Below are 23375 nucleotides of genomic sequence, written 5' to 3'. Positions count from 1 at the left end.
GAATGGCCATTCTATTCCCCTGCGCCCTGGTTGCCTAGAAATGGTTAATACACTTGACTGAAAAAAAAAAAAATGAAATTAAGGAAAAAATGCGTTGGACGTGTATTCAGCCTGCCCTTTCGGAGGCTGCCGGGAGTTATGGCGGTTTGCTATGGAAATAATTCAGGGTCGTGAAGAAATGTGGCTGCAGATGGCGAGAGAGCCGTCAGAATAGAAAGGTCTCTGCGGCTCACAGGTGCTTTCCATACAAAATCCTCCATTCAGAAGCCAGTCCCTGGGGACACTGTCCTTTTATGCTGCCCTTGAAAGGATCAGATGCTCACACGCAGGTCTCTGCCAAGTAAGTGGCTCTTAAAACCACCCACTAATGCATAAATGGCCTGGAAAGTCCTGATCGCGCTGGTTAATTAACAGTCATTAGTTGAATAAAAAGAGTCAATTAGGAAGAAGCCCGTCTGGGAGGGAAAAAAAAAAAGTTTTCACAGCCACCGAGGGTGAGTGCTCCCAAGGGGATCTGGAGAGCTCCCAGGCGGATGTTTTGGTGCCATCCTTGTACTCAAAGCTCCTTGTTGGTGGCCCTGCGGTTTTACTGGCTAATTCTGTTCTCATAAATACATGGTTTAAATGTTCTTGTTTGATTTTTGCTTTTATATTTTAGCGCCAGGTATCTTTTCCCTTTATCAGACCTTTGGGGCTTGTTGACCCCCCCACGCTCCACCCGACATGAGACAAACAATGTTTGCACTTTGCAAATGCACACAGAGACATACAGACCCCCCTGGCTGCTGTGACGCAGTGGGCTGTGATACGTGATTTTTGGACTGGAGCACCCGGTGTTCCCCTGGGCAGGACGGTTCCCCGGATTCTTTGTCCCTCGGAGTCGAAGAATGAATCCACGGACTGAAGATGGTACAGGAAAGGTGGAGATTTATTGAAGAACAAGTACAGACTCCCACGTGGGGAAGGGGGGAGAATCTCACAGCACAGACGTCTGTGTGGGGAGGGGGGAGAGTCCCGCCGACGGTTTATAACAGCTACAGTTTCTGTGTCCTGATAATCCCTTCTGATTGGTCAATATTCCCTTTTGAATTGGTTGCTATAGTAACTCCTGAGCTCAAAGGTCAGCATCACTTGGGGCATGTGATGCCCTCCTCCCTCATTGTTGCTCTATTCCTTCTGGGCTTTCTTCTCCTCCTTTATTTTTTATTTTATTGATTTTTTTTACAGAGAGGAAGAGAGAGGGGTAGGGAGTTAGAAATATCGATCAGCTGCTTCCTGCACACCTCCTACTGGGGATGTGCCCGCAACCAAGGTACATGCCCTTGACCGGAATCGAACCTGGAACCTTTCAGTCTGCAGGCCAACACTCTATCCACTGAGCCAAACCGATTAGGGAATCTTCCTCCTTCTTTATTTTGTAAATATAGACCCTTTAGCTATTCCCAGTTCCCTTGTCTTACTCTTACATAAATGTAACTGTTGCCTCTCCCTTGTGTTATGGAAATGTAACTTCTCCCAGTCTGCAGCCCTGTGTTTTTTTTCCATGGACCCCCAATTCTAAAAATTCCCTAAACCTGCCTATATCCCCCTCAAATTCCTATTTCAGTTGGAGCACCATCTGGTGCACTCAAAGGTTTCAGGTTTGATTCTGGGTTGGGGCACATTTGGCAGATCTCTCTCTCTCTCTCCCTCCTTCCATCCTTCCCTCCCCTCCTCCCTCCCCCTTCCTCTTGCTCTAAAATCAATAAGCATGTCCTTGGGTGAGGATTAAAAACAAAACAACAACAACAACAACAGAAAAGGACAGACAGACAGCCTCAACAGTGGGAAAAGCCTAGCCTTCCTCCTACTGTTACAGTTACTCTTACCAGGTAGTTTCTATGTATCATCTTCCCAGGAATAGTCTCTGCATGTACAAGCTGCAAAAGAGCAGGGAGGAGAGGGAGTACTGGGCAGTCAGGCACCTGGTGTCAGAGCCAGACCGCCTGGCTTCAAGCCCCAGCTCTGCAATTTGTTATCGAGCTCTGTGCGCTTTGGCAAGTGATGGGACCCTTCTGTGGCCCCAAGGCATAGTCAGCCTCTAAGATGCCCCCAAAAAGATGGCCCCCAATGATCCCCACTTCCTCCTATCTCCACCCTTCAGTAATCATCGCCCCTTGAGTGGGGGCTAAATTTACTGTCTGAATGGATGCAATGTTTGACTGAGATTAGGTTATCAAAAGATGGTGGCACCTTAGCTGGTTTGGCTCAGTGGATAGAGCGTTGGCCTATAGGCCAAGAGGTCCGGTCAAGGGCACATACCTTGGTTGCAGGCTCCTCTCTGGCCCCAGGGTGCATGCAGGAGGCAACCAATCAATGTGTTTCTCTTACATCGATGTTTCTCTCTCTCTTTCCCTCTCTCTTACACTCTCCCTAAAAATCAATGGAAAAATATCCTCGGGTGAGGATTAACAACAAAAGAAAGATGGTGGCTTCTGTCTTGAGTGCATAGGGAAAGGCAGCTGCTAGGTCCCTGTTGCCACGTCATAAGGACACCCAAGCAGCTTGTTGAAAAGCCTGTGTTGTGACGAATGAAAGTTTCCGGCCAGTAGTCCATAAGGAAGTGAGACTTGCCAACAACCATGCGAGTGCGCTTAGAAGTGAATCCTCCCCCATGGAGAGTTGTTGTCCAGTGGCTACAAATTTTCTGGAGCTGCTGGACAGCAATTCTGCCATACAACATTGTGCCTCCAGTTAACAACACTGTACATATTGTACTTAAAATTTTGTTAAGAGTGTACATCTCATGTTAAATGTTCTTACCACAATTTTAAAAAGAGAAAAGGAAGGAAGGAGAGAGAGACACTCTTTTCCCAGTTGAGCCTTCAAATGAGACTGCAGCCCCACCTGACAGCTTGCCCACACCCCAGGAGAGACCTTGAGTTAGAATCAACCAGCTAAGCTGCACCTGGATTCCTGACCCACAGAAACTATGAGATAATGAAAGTTTGTTGCTTAAGCTGCTAAATTTGGGAGCAATTTTTATAGGGCAATAGATAAGTAATACACCCTGCTCCCTCATATGTAAAATGGAACTCAATGCAAGAGTTATGAAAATCAAATGAGTTAATACTGAAAAAATGATGGGAAAATGACCTGGCACATAGTAAGCACTCAAAAAATGTTTATACATTTGCTTAAAAAGGGTAGTATATTTGTAAGCTCGTTTCCTTTTGAAACAAATACTTTAAAAATACAAATAGGAGCACTAGCTGGTTTGGCTCAGTGGATAGAGCGTCGGCCTGCAGACTGAAGGGTCCCAGGTTCGATTCCAGTCAAGGGCATGTACCTTGGTTTCGGACACATCCACAGTGGGGAGTGTGCAGGAGGCAGCTGATTGATGTTTCTCTCTCATCCATGTTTCTAACTCTCTGTCCCTCTCCCTTCCTCTCTGTAAAAAATATATAAAATATATATAAAAATATATAAATAGGAAAATACTATAAACAGTGTTCTGCACTTAACTTTTCATTGTCTGATACATACATCATAGCCATTGTCTACATCTGCCTACATAGCCATCTCTTTCTTTTCCACTGCTGCATAATATTCCATTGTTTACCTGAATGCCCCTTTATTTACTCAGTCTTTTATTGGTGGCAGTTTAGGATGTCCCCAGGTTTTGCCATTCATTTCATCTCAGTGCCCCATTTTAAATTGTGTTCCTAGTCATGGGCTGTTGGAAGTGGAAGAGACCTATCTTTGGAATCATTCCATACCAAGGTTTCGAACTGTGGAGGCCTAGTGCTCTGTGGAGCTCACTGTAGGGGTCTCCGGTGATCACTCCACACCTCACACGCCCTCCCTGGGAACAGAACTGTGGCTTTATCATGGAAATGACTGAGGCAAAGAAACTCATTTTATAGCCAGTCTTTGGGAATACACCAGGATAATCCTTAATAGTAAACTGCTGTTCCTTAGGTGAGGGCGGTTAATAGGTGTTAATAGGGCGGTTATAGGGCACGTGGCATGTGGTTAAATAGGTTTGGGAAATGCTGAGTTCAACAAAATTAACCAGGTTCATTTACTAATAATAGTAACATCTCTTGGGCACTTGCAGGCGTCTCAGACACAGTACAGAATTCATTTCAATTAATCCTCAACCCGTGAGATAGGCTTTTCCTGGAAACCTTTTTTTTCTAAATCCTCACCTGAAGATATGTTTTTTTATTGATTTTAGAGAGAGGAAGGAAGAAGGAGAAGGGGGGGGGGAGAGGGAGAGAGAGAGAGAGAGAGAGAGAGAGAGAGAGAGAGAGAGAGAGAGACATTGATTGGATTGATTGGTTGTCTCCCCACAGACCCTGGACCTGCAACCTGGGTATGTGCCTGATGGGGAATTGAACCTGAGACCTTTCCGTGTAAGGGAGGCGGCTCAACCAACTGAGCCACACTGTTCAGAACTCACTGGACACCTTTTTTACAGAAGAAGAAACTACAATTTACAAGGTTATATGACTTGCCCAAGAGCATGCTAGCACACAGCAGATCCAAAATTCAAAGAGAATCTGAAGGTTCCAAAAGCTGTGTTCATAACTGCGTGATTGCAGGACTTCTCAGGGCCTTTAATAAGCTGTTGGACACTGCCATTATTTCATCTCATAGCCCCTTCTTCATGGAGCATCTGACTGTAGTCAGTAAGACTGTTGGTAAGCAGAGGGTAGCAGGGACTCAATATCTATCTGTCTGCAACCAAACCTACAAGTTGCAACAGCTGGAGTGACCAAACATCTGGTTTGCTCAAGTCTAAGATGATCCCTGCCTGGAACATGGAACTTTCAGGTTTAAAAAAAAAAAAAAACTTAAAAAAAAAATATGAGCCACTAGTCGAATTTATTGTTTCCTATTTTATTGAATTTACTAGAGGCCCGGTGCATGACATTCGTGCACTCTCAGGGTGGGGGCTGGGGGGGGGAAAGGGGTCCCTCAGCTGGGCCTGTGCCTTTTCACAGTCCGGGAGCCCTCAGAGGGATGTTTGACTGACAGCTTAGGCTTACTGTCTGCAGGAAGCAGGCCTAAGCCAGCAGTTTGATATCCTTAGCACTGCCACGGAGGTGGGAGAGGCTTCCGCCATCGCCGCTGCACTAGCCAGCCGTCGGCCCAGCTTCTGGCTGAGCGGCACTCCCCCTGTGGGAGCGCACTGACCACCAGGGGGCAGCTCCTGTGTTGAGCATCTGTCCCCTGATGGTCAGTGTGTGTCATAGTAACCGGTTGTTCCACCATTCAGTTGATTTGCATATTACCCTTTTATTATATAGGATTGGGATGACACTGGTTAACAAAATTATACAGGTTTTGGGTGCACAATTCTTTAACACGTCATCTGTACACTGTATTATGTGGTCACCACCCCCAGTCAAGTCTCTGTCCATCACCATTTATCTTCCTTACACCCTTCTATTTCTCCCCTCCCCCCAGCCATCACCACACTGTTGTCCGTGTCCATGAGCTTTATCTCTCTCTCTTTTTTTTTTTTTACACAATCTCTCCACCCCCACAGGCCCACCCTCACAGCTGTCAGCCAGACATTTTTAAAAATTACTATTCAGATACAATTCATATAACATGAACTTCATCATATTAAAGAGTTCAATTCCGTGGTTTTAGTACATTTAAATTGCTGTGCAACCACCCCCACTATTTAATTCCAGAACATTTCACTAATCCAAAAGGAAACCCCATACCCCTGTACTCATTAAGCACTCCCTCAATCCCTCCTCCGCCAGCCCCTGGCAAGCATGGATCCACTTCCTGTCCCTGTGGATGTGCCTGCTCTGGACATGTCACAGAAACGGGATCCTCTTGTGTCTGGCTTCTCTCACTGAGCATCATGTGTTCAAGATCCACCCACACTGCAGTGAGTGTCAGTGCCTCACTCCTTTTCATGGCTCGGTGATATTCCAGTGTGTAAATAGACCACATTTTGTGTATCCATTCATCCTCTGATGAACATTTCCATCGTTTCCACTTTGGGGCTGTTATTAAATAACTAGAGGCCCAGTGCACAAAATTTGTGTACTCATTGGGGGGTGGGGGCGTTCCTCAGCCGGGTCTGAGCCCTCTCGCACCCGGGAGCCCTCAGGGGATGTCCAACTGACTGCGGGCCTAAGCTGACAGTCAGACATCCTTAGAGCTGCAGTGGAGGCAGGAGAGGCTCTTGCTACCATTGCTGCGCTCTCCAGCTGTGAGCCCAGCTTCTGGCTGAGCAGCACTCCCCCTGTAGGAGTGCACTGACCATCAGGGGGCAGCTCCTGCATTGACCATCTGCCCCCTGGTGGTCAGTGCGCATCATAGCAACTGGTTGTTCCACTGCTGGGCCAAAACCAGCTCTTCAACATCCCCCGAGGGATCCCGGATTGCGAGAGGGTGCAGGCCAGGCCAAGGGACCCCACCCATGCATGATCGGGGCTGGGGAGAGACGCGGGAGGTTGGCCAGCCTGGGAGGGACCGTGGGAGGGATCCAGGGCATGTCTGGCCCATCTTGCTCAGTCCTGATCAGCCGGACCCCAGCAGCAAGCTTACCTACTAGTTGGAGTGTCTGTCCGCTGCTGGTCAGTGCAGATCATAGTGAGCAGTTGAGTGGCCTTAGCATATCATTAGCACACTAGAGGCCCAATGCATGAAAATTCGTGCAAGAGTAGGCCTTCCTTCCCCTGGCTGCCGGCACCGGCTTCCCTCTGGCACCTGGGATCCAGGCTTCCCTCCAGCCGCCTGCAGGCACCTGGAACCCGGGCTCCCCCCACAGCCCCGGCTTCATCCGGAAGATTGTCCGAAAGGACGTCTGGTCTAATTAGCATATTATGCTTTTATTATTATAGATGCTGCTATGAACATCCATGGACAAGTTTTTGTGTGGATGAATGCCACCAATGTCTGTGGGTATGTACCTAGTAGAATTGTTGAGTCATAAGTAACTCTGTTTAACTTTTTGAGGAGCCAGTAGTTTCAGTTTTAAAAGTGGGAAAGTCCCAAGGAAACTGGGACAAGTTGCCCACACCCTCTAAATGATTCCCCGCTGATGTCACTGCCCTCAAGCTTCAGATAAGAGGACAAAGCAAGCAAGCTCCTGCCTTCCGTGCACCCCCTTCTCTCCACTCTGCCCAACTTTCCTGGTTCTGTGGCTTCCTCAGAATGGCAGGCTTTTACTCTGCCATTTTTCCTCTGAATTGTGCCCTCCAAAGACCGCTGTGTGCCTTGAGCGGCTTCTTTAAGCAGACAACGCTTTCTCTCTGGGATGGACTGGAAGCAGAGTCCACTAGGGGGAAACGTCAGCCTTTCGTTCCAGTCCATTCGGAGCAGAGGTTCATCTCTCTCCTCCCTTTCTCCGTTCGGCGTCAGCAGGGGCCAGGCACTTCTTTGATTTCTTGAGCCAGAATAGACCTGATACTGGGGAGCTAAGAGGGATAGAGCAGAGCTGAAATTTCCTGTAGGAAATTCATATCTGTGTCCTCTTTCCTAACATAATATATAACCACTGGTCCAGTGGGAAATTGAGGAATTGAAAAAAAAAAAAAAAAAAAAAAGGTAAGGATGAATCTCAAAGCAACTTTTCCATACCTTTCCTGGGTTATAGTCAGAGGCTTTCATATTCACACAGAATTGTATTCTTTTCATCTACATTTCCCTAATGAAAGCCTTTCTTTTTATTAAAAAAAAAAATTGATTTTAGAGAGAGGGAGAAAGAGAGAGACAGAAATAGAAGCAAAGAGAGAAGACAGAGCGAAACATCAATCGATCGGATTGGCTGCCTCCCCACCCACCCACACCTGGGATTGAACCCACAACCTGGGTATGTGCTCTGACCGGGGACCAAACCCGTGACCCTGGTGAACTGGGGTGATGATCTAAACAACTGAGCTACCAGCCAGGGTTGAAATTCTTAATAATTTTGTACAAGGACCATGGGCTGACCAAAGGCTTTGGCCCTGTCCTTCCTCCAGGGACTGGAGAAGAGGCCTTGGCAGCAGGGCTAGGCATCAGTGCAAAGCAGGCCGTTGGAGGAAAGAACTGTGGTGTTACAGGCTGCGACTAAATTTCTGAAGAGATTCCCCTTTAACTAAATGGCTAAGAGTAATTGGGTTTTCTTAAAAAGTGATCAGATTTAAGAAAACAAAAACAAAAACATGGCTGGTATGGCTCTACAGTTGATCGTCATCCCAGGAACCAAGGGGTCGCCGGTTTGATTCCAGGTCAGGGCACATGCCCGGGATACAGGCTCAATCTCCAGTAGGGGCTGTGCAGGAAGCAGCCAATGGTGGTATTTCTTTCTCGTTGACGTTTCTATCTCTCTATCCCTCTCCCTTCCTCTCTCTTTAAAAATCAATAAAAACCTTTTTTTTTTCTTTTTTCAAAAAGTGATCAGGCAGGGTTCCCACCTTATCCTGTTTCTCTATCAAGGACAACTGTCACTTGACCAGCCTAAACCTACTGCTTACTAACATGGAACCAAAATAACTTACTACCTACAGTCAGTTCTGCTATACCAGTGGTCGGCAAACCGAGGCTCGGGAGCCACATGCGGCTCTTTGGCCCCTTGAGTGTGGCTCTTCCACAAAATACCACGTGCGGGCGCGCACGTACAGTGCGATTGAAACTTCGTGGCCCATGCGCAGAAGTCAGTTTTCGGCCTGGGCGAGTCTATTTTGAAGAAGTGGCGTTAGAAGAAGTGGGGGGAGTCGGTCCATCAGGAGACGGGAGAGGCGCGCAGGCTGGCCGGGAGATATGCAGCAGGGGAGGCGTGCGCGATTCATGCACGAGGTGAGTGAGCCAGTCAGTCAGCAGTCTCATGTGCAGTGGTTAGTGCTAGTCGCATCCGCAAACCGCGTGCGGGTGACAAAAGTACCTACTCGAAGCATAAACTTACCTGTATTTTTCCAACCAGCTGCAAATCCTACAGGTATTTTTGTCATCAATTTAAGAATTGTTGCCGAAACCGGTTTGGCTCAGTGGATAGAGCGTCGGCCTGCGGACTGAAAGGTCCCGGGTTCGATTCCGGTCAAGGGCATGTACCTGGGTTGCGGGCACATCCCCAGTGGGGAGTGTGCAGGAGGCAGCTGGTCGATGTTTCTCTCTCATCGATGTTTCTAACTCTCTATCTCTCTCTCCTTTCCTCTCTGTAAAAACTCAATAAAAATATATTAAAAAAAAAAAAAGAATTGTAATTATTTTGTGTTGGTGGCTTAATTATTATAAAATGAAACATTTTTTTAGGTGCCCTGTTTGACATGGCTACAAAGAAGAAGCAAACTACCTATATAGTTTAAGTTTAAAAAATCTGGCTCTCAAAAGAGATTTTCATCGTTGTACTGTTGATAATTGGCTCTGTTGACTAATGAGTTTGCCGACCACTGTGCTATACTGTGATATGTATATGTTCCTAAAAATCACTGCCCTGGGCAAAATTACACAGTGGAAACCACAGGGCTTGTGGTAAAATTGGATTACAGTGACAAAACCCAAAAACTTTGTCAGTGAGTTGCACAATTAAAAAAAAAAGAACTTAACTAATATGGTAGCAGACTTATTTAAATACAACAACTTTACTGAGATATAATTCACATACCATGAAATTCACCCTTTTAAAGCATATAATTTGGTGTTTTTTAGAATATGCTCAAAGTTGTGCAACTATTGCCACAATCATTTTATAACATTTCATCACCCTAGAACCGTGGTCAGCAAACTGTGGCTCGAAAGCCACATGCGGCTCTTCGGCCCCTTGAGTGTGGCTCTTCCTAAGCCTTAGGAGTACCCTAATTAAGTTAATAACAATGTACCTGCCTATATAGTTTAAGTTTAAAAAATTTGGCTCTCAAAAGAAATTTCAATTGTTGTACTGTTGATATTTGGCTCTGTTGACTAATGAGTTTGCCGACCACTGCCCTAGAAAGAAACCCCATACACTTTAGCAGTTACACCCCAACCCCCTCCCTGAGCCCCTGACAACCATTCATCTACTTTCTATTTCTGTGGATTTGCCTATTCTGGACATTTCGTATAAGTGGTATCATGCCATATGCGACCTTTTCATAACTGAGATCTTCCACTTAGCATAGTTTTGAAGGTTCATCCATATGGTAGCATGTATCAGGGCTTTATTCCTTTGTATTGCTCAATGATATCCCATTGTGGATTTATCATATGTTATTTATTCACTCATTCTTTGATGAATATTTGGATTGTTTCTACTTTGGGAAAATGCCATTATGAAAATATGTGTTCAAGTTTTGTGTGGACATATGTTTGCATTTCTGTTGGGTATGTATACTTAAGTTACATAACAATTCTGTGTTTAACATTTTGAGGAACTGCCATTTTTCAAATTGGCTGGCCCATTTTACCTTCCCACCAGCAGTTTATGGGGGTTCTGATTTGTCCACATCCTCACCAGTACTTATTATCTATCTTATTATCATGATCATTTTAGTGTGTGTGAATCAGTATCTCATTGTGATTTTGATTTCTGGTTTTATTTCCCTGGTGACCAGTGATTTAGAGGGTCTTCTCGTGTGCATACTGTCTATTTGCATATCTTCTTTGGAGAAATATTTGCCCACTTTTAAATTGGGTTATTTGCCTTTTTATTGTTGAGCTGTAGGTGTTCTTTATATATTCTAGATACAAGTCCTTTATCAGATATGTGATTTTCAAATATTTCTCCTATTTTGGGGCTGTTTCCACTTTCTTGATGGTGTCCTTTGAAGCACAAAAGTTTTAAATTTTGGTGAAGTCCAATTTATTTTTTCTTTTTTCACTTGTGATTTTGGTATCATATTTAAGAAACCATTGCTAAACCAAGGCCATGAAGATTTTTCTCCTATATTTTCTTCTAAGAGTTTTATAGTTTTAGTACTTACATTAGGTTTATGATCTATTTTAAGTTAATTTTGTGTATGGTGTGAGGTAGGGGTCCAACTTTATCCTTTTGTGAAGATCCAATTGTCCCAGCACCATTTGTTGAAGAGACTGATCTTTCCCCATTAAATGGTCTTGATACCCTTGTCAAAAATTAATTAATTATAAATGTGCAGGTTTATTTCTGAATTCTCACTGTTATTCCATTTATCTGTATGTCTAGCTTAACCCGCAAACCACACTGTAGCTTTGCAGTAAGTTTTAAAATTTGGCAATGTTTTTCAAGATTAAAGATTGTTTGGGCTATTTTGGGTTCCTTGCATTTCCACATGAAGTTTAGGATTACTTTGTCGATTTATTAGAAAAAGCTAGGTTTTGATAGTTACATTGAGTCTGTAGATCAGTTTGGGGACTATTACCATCTTAATAACATTAAATTTTCTGATCCATGAACATGGAATATCTTTCTCTTTATTTGGGTCTTTAATTTCTTTCAATGAATTTTTTTAAGTTTTCCTTGTATATGTCTATGTCTTGGATTCTTTTATTAAAATTGTTCCTAAGTCTTTTATTACTTTGGGTGTAATTATGGAATAATTTTCTTAATTACATTTTGAGATTGTTCCTTGCTTGTGTATAGAAAAACAATTGAGTTTTGTATATATTTGCTTATACTCTGAAACCTTGCTGAATTCCTCGTTTATTTCTAACTAGGAGCCCAGCACGAGAAATTGCACAGCTCGCCCACCCACCCGCTGCCCTGCCTTGACACCCGAACCTCTCCACGCAGAGCTCCAGGGCACCTGGCCCAGCCCCCTGGCCCCTCTGGCCTTCTCTGGCTACTTCAAGCCCTGCTCTCAGTCCCTCGAGTTGCCTTGGGCTGGTTCTGCCTTCTCCAGGCGCCTCCCCACTTCCGCCTCGTCTCTGGAGCAACGTGACAGCTCCACCCCGTCATGGCGCCAGAGGAGAGCGTGGAAACCTCCTGCCTGCTGTGCTGTGCTCCTTCTCCAGGCAGGTGAGCAGCGGGCGCTCTGAGTGAGAGCAGTGGGTGGCAAAGGACTGGTGAGGGGGGGGCGCTACGGGCTCTCATCCCTGCCCTCCCTGGCATGGGCCTCCTTCGGGCACCTCCCCGCTTCCACCCCATCTCTGGGAGCAATGCCCTACTGTGCACGCACAGGCAGCCTCCTCCTAGTGGTCGTGACTGTGACACCGTTAGGACCAATTAGCATATTACCTCTTTTTATATATATATATAGAAGATAGCTTTTTTTTTTTAAGTTTTTAAATTGATTTCAGAGAGGAAGGGAGAGGGAGAGAGAAACATCAATGATGAGAGAGAATCATTGATTGGCTGCCTCCTGCACACCCCCAACTGGGGATCAAGCCCGCCACCCCGCCATGTGCCCTTGACCAGAATCGAACCTGGAACCCTTTAGTCCACAGTCCGACTCCCTATCCACTGAGCCAAACCAGCTAGAGCTCTAACAGCTTTTTAATGGGTTCCTTAGGATTTCCCATATACAAGATCATGTCATCTGCAAATAGAGATCATTTCCCTGCTTCCTTACTAATCTGGTGCTTCTTATTTCTTTTTCTTGCCTACTTACCTTGACTAGAACATAGTACAATGTTGAATAGAAATGGTGACAGCAGACATCTTTGTCTTGTTCCTGAGCTTAGGGGGACAGCACTCGGCTTTTTACCGTTAAGTATCATCCTCAGTGGCATTTTTGTACATGACCTTACTCAGGTTGAGGAAGTTCTCCTCTGTTCCAAGTTTGTCGATTGGTGTGCTTTTTTTAATCACGAAACGGTATTGGATTTTGTCAAATGCATTTTCTGCATCTTTTGTCCTCCATTCTACTAAAATAGTCATTTTTAAAATATTGAACCAACCAAACTTGCATTCTTGGGATAAATTCCACTTATCAGGGTTTATAATTCTTATTATATGTGGGGAGCTGATATAGGATTAAGCCTCAGACTGACCTGTTGGCAAAGTCACAAACAAGTCCTGGCTTAGAGGGCACAGTCCTCTGAAGCATAATTAGGCTTGACCTTATGAAACTCCTAGATCTTATCTGGGAAGCTAATGGGCTGAGGGAAGTGCAGCAAGAACAAGAACAAAAACAAGTGAAACTCACAAGAACAGTATAACTATGGTCAAAATAAGTAAAACTCACAAGAACAGTGTAACTATGGAAACCACGACCTTGTTTACCTCTGACTATAAAATAAAGGCTCAGCTTGCCTTGGGATCTTTCCCTGTGGCCTCAGCCAGGCACAGGACGATCCATGGAGACTACAGAGAGCTAGGGAGTTCTGAACGCCATCTCCCTGTAAAACATTCTTCCTCCCTTTGGGAACCCCTGGTCCCCCGGGCTGGACCCCAGCAATTATACAGTAGAGGCCCGATGCACGAAATTCGTGCAAGTGTAGGCCCTCGTAGCCCCGTCCCCTGCCCACTGGTCATTCTGGAAGGTTGTTCCGGAAGGTCGTTCCACCATCTGGTCTAATTAGCATATTAGCTTTTTATTATATAGGATTGCTGGATTTAGTTTGCTACTATTTTGTTCAGGACTTTTGCATTTTTGTTCATAAGGAATATTGATCTGTAGTTTTCTTGTGATATCTTTGTCTGGTTTTGTTATCAGGATAATTCTTTCTTCATATAATGTTAGAATAGACCCATAGAATATTTCCTCCTTTTCTATTTTTCTAAATAGTTTATGAAAAATTAGTGTTAATTCTTCTTTAAACATTTGGTAGATGTCACCAGTGAAGCTATGTGGTCCTGGGTTTTTCTTTGTGGGAAGATTATTATTATTATGATTATTATTATCATTATTGATGAAGTTTCTTTACTCATTATAGGTTCTTTCCAATTTTCTTTTTCTTCTGAAGTCAGTTTTGGTAACTTGCGTCTTTCTAGGAATGTGCCCATTTTATATAGGATGTCTAACCTGCTGGCATACAACTCTTCATGGTACTGTTTTATCATCTTTTCTAGTTGGCTATGATGTCCCCCCTTTCATCCATGATTTTAGTAATTTGAGTTTTCTCTCTTATCTTGACCTGTGAGTCTAGTTATAGGTTTATCAACTTTGTTGATATTTCAAACTAACATTTGATTCTATTAATTATCTCTATTAATTTTCTATTCTCTATATCTTTTATTCCTGCCCTAATCTTTACTGCTTCATTTCTTCTGCTAGCCTCTGGCTTTGTTTACTGGGGCTTGAGCCTGCAACCCATGTGCCCGGACTCGGAATTGAACCAGTGATCTGTTGGTTCATAGGTCTATGCTCAACCACTGAGCCACACTGCCTGGGCTGAAATGAAAACTTTTTAACTAAAAGCAGTTTATGATAGGTAGTCATGTCCTAGACTAGAATCTTCCCTGACAAAAGTCAATCTTTACCTTAATGAAGTCTGTCTATTGTCTTTTTGCATCTACATTAACGTACTTTTGGAATGTTAGGGTAATTTTCCTTTTTTCAGACCCCACAAGACATATCCAAAGCAGCAGGGTGGAGATCACAAATCCTCTCATTGTTACTGTTATTGAGTTCATTGTTGACGGTTAACTATCCTATACCCACTTATGTATCCTGTACCCACTATCATTTTACTTTTTATCCAATCCCAGAGGCCCCCCTCCCCGCCTTCTCCTAATCCCTAATCTATCACCAATGGATTTCATGTAACCCACTTACGTCTTCTCTTTTGATTGTAACGTATAAAATAAAATGCAAAACTGCCATTCCCTGGGTTGAGCATTTTCTCAACCCGTTGAAATTTTGCTTCCTGGACATTGTCGATAGTTTGGCTCAAATAAACTCACAAAAATGCTCTACAGGTTTGAATGTTTCTTACCTTGACATTTGCAACCTGGCAAAGACCCTTTCCCATGGCCTATGACCTCAAATGGAATGACCCGCTCTATTCTCTGACTCACCACCCTGCACCCACTCCTGGCCTCCCCGTCCACTCTGCTCCCGCCACACCTACGGACCAGCTTTCTGCTTGTTCAACGGGAGTTTCCTCCCCAGGGAGTTTGAATTCCTGAAATTTCCTTCCCTTTTTCCTCATCACTCTTATCTTGGCACAAATGTCCTACTCATAGTTGAAGCTACCATTTGGGGCTTGGGGAGGGAGGAGAGTTGGCACACATTTTCTGTGATGGACCAGACAGTAAATATTCTTGGCTCTGCTTACGCCACTTGGTCTTTGTGCAGCTGCTCAGCTCGCCACGACCCTGCGGTGTGAAAGTTCTTTCTCCCTTAAAGGAAAGTGAGAGTCTGTGTTTCAATAACATTTTATTTACAAACACAGGCAGACAGAATTTGGTGCACAGGCCAGTTTGCCAAACTTTGAAAATACTGGATTCAGTCAAATAAAAAGTTTCATGTTTTTTCACATGCCACAAGATTCTCCTTTTGATTTTTTTTTAACCATTTAAATTAAAAATATTTAAAAGTTTATCGTTTGTGGGCTACGGAAAACAGGCAGCGGGCGCCCGCAGGACAGAGGGGGCTGACGCCGATCCCGGACAGGGCCTGGTTACCCCGTACTCGTCTGGGAAATGCACGGAGGCCCGCGGGTTCCGGAAACTCGGCCTTCCGGGCGCCGCGCCGCTAGCCCGGGTCCCCGCGCGCCACCCGCTCTTCAACCCGGCGAGCCCGCGCGCCTCCCACCAAGCCCCGCCCTCCAGTGCGGCGATAGGTCGGGCCTCGTCCTCCTCCTCGCCGGGAACGCCCTTTCTGACAGGCACAGCGTTTAACCAATGGGAAGCCGCCAGGCCTTTCGCCCTGCCCTCCCGCGCCCGTTGGAGGCGGGCATGGGCGGGCCGTTGAAGGGGTGGGGCGTGGAGCCTGGTAACCGTTGCCGGTAACAACGCCCCGCCCAGTCTCGGCGGGCGGGCGGCGCGAGGCGGTCGGCGGGAGCTCGAGGAGGAGCCGCCGCCGCCACCGCCGCCGCCATAGAGACTGTAGCCGTGGAGACTGTTACTTACCAACGGGGACCAACACGCAGCAGCCGCCGCGGGAGCCGCTGCCCGAACTCCCGGCCCGAACTCCAGGTGACCGATGCGACCGCCCGGGCTGGCCGGGACGGGGAGTGCTGGGGGCGGTGGGGGTCCTGGACAGGGGATGGGGGCGAGCCTCGCACCCCGCCACCGTTCATCTAAACGTCCGGGACAGCGCGCCCGCGGGACCCGCCTTCGCACCCCCAGTCCCGCAGGGACGGCTGAGTTTAGGGGCTCCCTGAGACCCCCACCCTCCTTTTAACCAAACTCGGGAGGAGGTGGGGATCCGTCGCCTCACTTTTATAAAACTTCCGGGGTAGCGCGCCCGGGGACTCCTTTCAATCTTACCTTCAAAATCTCGGGATTGGGGGCGCCCCAACAACCTCTCTCAAACTTCCATTAGACTTCCTGCATTAGAAGCGCCCGCGGGCCTCTTTTCCTTCCTTTTACTCCCTAAACCTCTAAAGTTGGGGTTCCCGGGGACCCTTCGCTCTTTAACCTCAGACTTGTAATTAGAACGGCCTCGGAGACCCTTCACCTTAACCCCACATTCCTGGACTTTGGGGGCTCGGGGACCCTCTTCCCGTGCCGACTCCCCACACATCCTGAATTTGAGGGGAGCCCCTGGAACCGCCTTCTCACTTTTTAACCAAAAGTCGGTGCGCTTGTCTTGAGAACCCCTCCTCCACCTCACTTTTTCACAGCAAACTCCAGAGAATCTGGCTTCCTGGGAACCCGTTTTTCACTGCCCCCCCCCCCCACCCCCCAAATCCTGGAGCTTTTTAGCTCCTTCGACAGCCCCTTCCCGCTGAACTCCACATTCCTTCGCACCTCGCACCTCCCCTATTTGGACTGATCGCGAAGCGAGAAAAGTTTCACCGAAAGGTATTATCGTTATCTTACTATTTTGTTAAAGAGCCCATCTTGTGGCCCAGACTCCTCGGTGGCATTTTCTCCTGCGGTTGTGCGAGTGTGTGTGTGTGTGCGCGCGAGTGTGCGTGCGTGTGAGAACCCCAGTCCCACCCCGAACATACACCCCTCCCCAGCTCTTCATTCCTTTCCTTTTCGCACCCGGGGAGCCGCGGCGCTCCCTCCGGCTCCGTCCTGTGGGTTTTTTCTCTCTGCTGCGCTCGGAGAGTTGGGTTTCCTAGTGGCTATTTCAAGGGTCCCCCGGGCCGAGCTGACCCTGCCATTAGGGCGGCGACGGGGGTGGGTCATCGTTTTAATTTTAACCTCCGGGTTGCCCCCGCAGGAATGAGGGACAAGGGCAGGATGCCACGCAGGAGTCCCGGGCTGCGCTCCCCCGTAGACCTCATGCCTGCGTCTCCGTGTGATGCCTTCCTCTAATTATTTCCTTGTTTTGTGCAATAGTCAGTGCGGACTCTCATGAGTCCGCCCCCCCGCCCCAATCAGCTTTATCTTTGCAAATCCAAAATATCAAACCTATGCAAGGCTCTCAGTTCTGACTTCCCCAACAAAATAACGATAATAATAATGACATAAAACATTAACAACAGTTTTTTTATGACTGCACATATTGTCAATATGTTTTCATCTTTTTGCTTCATGCCCTGAAATATTCTTTATTTGCTCATATAAAGACCCTTACCCTCTGTCCTGGGGAGTAGGGGGGGGGTGTTACCCACTCAAGTTTAAAGATTTGAACTGACTCTAAAATAACCTTGGAAATGGCTACTCACCTGCTCTGAGCAGAGAAATGAGTGTGTGGAAAGCCCTCCCCAGAAAAGGGAGTTAATTTTCATAATGACCAGCAAGCGCTTCTTCTCCCACAGGCTTGATGAAGTATGGGAGGGGACTTGGTAGTTTTTATTAAAAAGACTTCCCATAAAATATGACGGAAACGATAATCAGTTCTGTGATCCTGTGATATTCCGACCAGTTTGGGTCAGGAGTGAGTTCAGAAATGCTTTGTCCCGCAGTAAAAGCTAAACTGAATTATTTAGCCCTTTAGGTACGTTTATGTCTTCTTCCAGATAAACCGTCAAACGCTCAAAAGGGGAATCAGGAGGACGGGGCAGAGTTATTAATTACCCCCAATTATCAGAACAAGTCCTTTGAAATTCAGATGTTATTTGCTTTCTGGGTGAAGGGCACATATTACCTTAATATTCATCTATTAACTACATTTATCACAGGAGCACTGCTGGCATGAGCCATGCACCAGAAATGGAGATGCTTTGAAATTGTTTATCTGGCTCTTTTTATTCCTTAGATCAAAATTATAGTTTCAGATTGGAGTTATAAAATTAATATTGATCAATATTTAATTAATTTAATTTTAATCATAATTGAGCCAAAAGTTTGGATGTTATTGTGGGGTTTTTATAGTCATGTGTGGCTGTTTTGTCATAAAATTGCAGGGACTAAAGGAGTCATATCTTATAATATATTTGGGTCTTTTTAATTAACCGCAGGTTGACCAATAACTTAAATAATATGCTCCCCTTATACACATCTACTTGTTTGTAAAATGTGAAACTATTTAAAAAGTAAGTTCTCAGAGAAACTGTCTTGCTTGTGGGAACCCTCATGAACTAACACTAGTATAAGTTCTGACCTAGTATCAGAAGCCCCACCCACGACACATCCAGCACATACACTCACATATCTACATGGAACTGTATGCAGATTCCCACTAAATAGAGGAGGTAAGAACCATCAATAACTTCTTGTCAGTTCAGGTCAGATTTGTTGCCAAGTGAGTCCGTGCCAAATGAGCAGAAATTTCCTGTTTTCAGAGCTTTTTGGATTTTGGCATTATTATAAGGGAATGTGGACTTGAATATAAAAAAGGGTCTTTTGCCCTGGCCAGTGTGGCTCAGTCGGTTGGAGCATCATCCCATGCACCAAAAGGTGGTGGGTTTGATTCCTGGTTTCGGATTCAGTCTTTGGTCTGGGCACGTATAAGGAAGTATTTCACGGCAATGTTCTCCCCTCACCCTTCTCTTTCTCTTTTTCTTCCTCTGAAATCATTTTTTTAAGGGCGTTTTCTAGAATGTAAATGACAATTAGCTCCACCACAACGCCATGTTTTCTTAGACATATGCCTGACACTGAGTGTGTACTTATTTTGTCCAATGAATGAATGGAATATGCATTGGGAATTAGAGAGAAAACTGATAACTACCTATATGCTTTTTGTAAACCCCAAGGTCAGCAAACTAATTCTTAAAGGAAAAATAAAAGTGGGAGAACTTGAGTAGAGGAAGACACAGAATCAAGTAGTAGGATGTGAGATAAGGAGTGGGTGAGTCTGGGGGAATTCGTGCCGGGGAAGCTCAGACTAAGATGACGAATGCGGAGATAGGCTTCTAAGAGCTTCCTAGCAGAAAGGTCTGGACAGCTGCCTGTAGACACATCCAGATGATTCTGACAGGCAATTCAAACATGAGGTGGCCAAACAGAGCTCAAGATAGTCCCCCCAGTTCTGCTCCTCCCAGGCTGTGGCCTCCATAAGTATCTACTGGCTGCTCTCAGCTGCTAAGGCCAAAACCTCGAGTCATCAGCAAAATTGCCCACTCCACCTTCATGGGGACCTAGAATCTAACTATGACTGGCCACTTCCACTGCCCACCCCTGTTCCAAGCCACCATCACCTGTTGCCCAGATGATTTTAGCCTCTTAACCTGGAAGAGGGAGGGGTCACATTGTGTCTTGTTGTGTATTCCTCAGTTCCCATTTTACTTAGAGCAAAAGCCAAAGTTCTCCCTCCATCCAGGCCTCACCCCCACCCTGCTGCCCACCCCAATATATCTTTTTTAAAAATCCTCATCCAGAGATATGTTTATTGATTTTTTTTGGGGGGGGGGGGTTGGAGAGAGGCAAAGAGACAGAGAAATATCCATCAGTTGCCTCTTATAGGCACCCCTACTAGGGATTGAACCCACAAGCTAGGTATGTGCCCTGACTAGGAATCAAACTCACAACCTTTTGGTGTGTGGGACGATTCTCCAACCAACTGAGCCACACCAGCCAGGGCACCTCAATATCTCTTTGGCCTGATCTCCAACCATGATCCCCTGTGCTCACTCCACTTCTTACCGGCCTCCCAGAAGTTCCTCAAACCCTCTGCCCAGAAAGTTATTGGCCCAGATAATGGGGGGTTGGGAGAAGCTGCTCCCTCATTGTCTTGTCTTTTGAAGCATGTCACCTTCCCACTTGAATGTGATGTACTCTTAGCCTCCTTCCCTGCTTTCTTGGCCTCCTTAGCATTATCACTGTCTGTCTAACACGCTCTATATTAGGCATATTGATTTTATTATTATTATCTCCTCGTGGAATGTCAGCTCCATTAGGGAAAGAAGCTCTGTGTTTTATGAACTTCTGTGCTCCTGGGGCTGAGAATAATTCTGGCACTAAGTCAGCCCTCGATAAATACTTGTTAAATGAATAAATGGTTTCCTGCACAGGTATGGGAAAGCATATGTAGAAGTTAAGGGTTGTTCCTTATCTGATACATACAGCCATCTATGAGACTCAGTGCAGCTCAGACCAGATGAACAGGGCAGAGGGAAGAGAAAAGGAAAAACTGCAGGTTGGATGTAGAACATATTGCAGAGATGGGCTTTGGGGCCTGGCAGAAGGGTTAAAGTGTGGCACCTTCGTTTATTAGCTCTCTGACTCCAGGTAAGATTTGGCATCTGTGAAATAGATAATAGTAGCTTTATGGTTGCTTTATTAGAAATATCTATAAACTTCTTAGTACAGGGCCTGGCACATAATAGGTACTCAACAAAGAGTTATTATTATTATTATTATTATTATTATTATTATTGGGATAAATAGAAGTGGCCTGAGATTATTTTTTATTTTGGTTTCCTGCCTGTACCAAATGCTGAGTAGACAATGAGTGAACATGTCTTGCTTCATTGAGTGGGCAAGCCTTACGCTGCCTGTTTTAGGTTGGGAAATGCCCTTCCATTAGTGTGGAAATTCATTGGTTTAAATATGTCACTCTGCAAACGTAAGTTCTCTGCAATCATGAAACACCAACTAGTCACTCACAGTCCCACATCTTGGTTGTGGTTTAGATCCTTCTGAAATTACATCCCAAACATCACACGCTTGGAGTGGGTTTTGTGGAGTGACCAGCCCTATAGGCAGAACATAGAGATGAGTACATTTAAACACTGGTTTCCCTTCTCTGTTATCACTGGCTCTTTAATGCCACTGGTAGAAGTCTGGAATCAGCCACTTGAAGGTGAGACCTGGTCTTCTTGCCAGGACTTGAGTTAAGCCCTCAGGGGCAGACGGCCTTGGCCTTGCTCCTTGCTGCAGCTCACTTCTTTTTTCCTGAAATGCATTCCTGTTTTATGATACATAGGTTTTGTATGTTTTATGCTCTGGTAACTCCTTATTTTTCAGTTTGTGACTGCTATGACTTTCTGAAAAATATAGTTAACTTCCCAAACCTGTAGGTCAGTGATGGCGAACCTATGACACGCGTGTCAGAGGTGACATGCAAACTCATTTTTTTGGTTGATTTTCCTTTGTTAAATGGCATTTAAATATATAAAATAAATATCACAAATATAAGTCTTTGTTTTACTATGGTTGCAAATATAAAAAAATTTCTATATGTGACACGGCACCAGAGTTAAGTTAGGGTTTTTCAAAATGCTGTCATGCTGAGCTCAAAAGGTTCGCCATCACTGCTGTAGGTGATACATACAGCAAGTGGATTTCAGATACTGTGAATCAAATTACAGCTGCAATAGTCCATGTTTTAAAAATATATATAAAGCCATTAAAAATATGTAGAACTTACATGTAATGGCCCAACAAAGCGATTGTCATTTACCATGGAATGAAGTCCAGATATGTAAGCCTATTTCTACTAAGATATTTGCAGTTATTTTGAGTGTATGTGTGTGTGTGTGTGTGTGTAAAGTAAGTAAGTTTAAGAACTGGACTACTGGTGTCCAGGGAAACTCTTCAGGAGGTGACAGTTGAGCTGAGACTGAAATGGTGACCAGGAGTGACCCTGTGGACTTCAGAGGGAAGAGCTTTCCAGGAGGAGGGGCGGGGGGAGGGGGGGGCGGCGCGGCAGCAAGTGTAAAGGTCCTGGGGCAAGAGGAATGAGCTGGGCCTGGTCAAGGCAGAGAAAGGCAGCTGTGTGTCTGATGCCTAGGGAGCAAAAGGAGGAGAGGGTCCCAGAAGCCATGGGGAAGAGTGGATGCTATTCTAAGTATGAATTATATTGTTGGTAAATTTCTCCTCTGCCTGTAATTGTCAGATCTGTGGTGTCTAGTCCTTTGTTGGAAGACCTGCTTTCTGAGTCTCTGACATTTGTCATTCATTCATTCATTCATTCATTCATTCATTCATTGTTCTCTCAGCCAAGTACTATCCTATGAAGTTATGAAGATCAAATACCAACTAGGAAAGGAAACCAGCTCCAAAAAGGGACTGTGCTGGATATGTGCCCTGACTAGGAATTGGTGTCTCTGTATGGCACAGTGAGTGAGTGCACAGGGGAGGGGCCAAGAGAGGTGTCCAGGAGATGGATTTAAGCTGATTCTGGGTACTGATGTCCTGCAGGCTATCAGTAACTAGAGTAGTGGCATGGCTGTTTTCAGCAAGTTGAATGCAGGATACAAGGATGATTAGGAGGACAGCAAGTGTCAGCCAACTGCAGCCTGTTTTTGTAAGTAAAGTATTATTGGCACACAGCCACACCCATTGATTTACCTACCATCTCTGGCAGTTTTGGAATGGCAATGGCAGCATTGAATATTTGTGACAGAGATAGAATGTGGATCGCAAAGCCTATTTACTGTTTGGGCCTTTGCAGGAAACATTTGCGACCCCCAGCTACACAAATGGAATTTATCTCTCTGGTGCTGGGCTGAGAGGTGTGTGTGGAAGTAGCTTTATGATTAGGCATGATTTCTGTAGATGCATCAGAAATCTTGGAGTCTGGAGGTTGGCAATGGAAGAGATTAATGTTGCCATAGTCCAAGCGAAGGGCGACAGGGCCTGCCTGACAGCTCCAGCTGCGGGGGTACTGGGGAAGACAGAATTGTGGGGTTTTCTGGGACCTGGTGACTTTCTGTGGGACAGGAGACAGGAGGACCCCAGAGCAATTCCCAGATGTGTCTGACTTTGGGGATCAGGTGGAACATGTTGCTTCAATGAGTGAGGGACCACAGGAGAAGCTGCTTTTGGGTGGGGGTGGGGGCATTCAGGAGTTCAGTCATGGGCTTGCCCAGCTTGAGATGTCTGTGGGACACTTAAGTGGGGCCCTTTTCCAGTATGCACAGCTGGATTTCAGGGTCTGGAGCTGAGGGGGACAGTCCAGGCTGGAGGTCAGGATCTAGGAGCTGTCAGTGTACAATTGGTCATTTCAGTCATGAAAACAGATGAGATCACCCAGGGAGAGGGTGGAGAGGGAGCATAGAGGGCCAGAGCACAGCCTTCAAGGAGCAGGAAACCAATT

At 45.6% G+C, this 23375-nt stretch overlaps 1 protein-coding gene across 17 annotated transcripts in view; it reads left to right on the top strand.

Annotated features, from left to right (window-relative positions):
- The first annotated feature begins 15806 nt into the window (after nucleotides 1–15806).
- The window catches only part of RFX2 (regulatory factor X2), a 90011-nt gene continuing 82442 nt past the window's right edge, over nucleotides 15807–23375 (top strand). For 16 of the 17 annotated variants that reach the window (XM_036312467.1, XM_036312474.1, XM_036312478.1 and 13 more), the window contains exon 1: nucleotides 15807–15970. The gene's annotated coding sequence lies outside the window, so the exon portion shown is untranslated. Of the gene's footprint in view, nucleotides 15971–16620; nucleotides 16802–23375 lie in introns of all 17 variants that reach the window. The other variant, XM_036312466.1, reaches the window with a different exon arrangement.

This window comes from Myotis myotis, unplaced genomic scaffold (assembly GCF_014108235.1).
Source record: "Myotis myotis isolate mMyoMyo1 unplaced genomic scaffold, mMyoMyo1.p scaffold_m19_p_6, whole genome shotgun sequence".
Taxonomy (NCBI): Eukaryota; Metazoa; Chordata; class Mammalia; order Chiroptera; family Vespertilionidae; genus Myotis; species Myotis myotis.
Note: the sequence above shows the minus strand (reverse complement) of the source record. Positions and strands in the feature narration are given on the sequence as shown.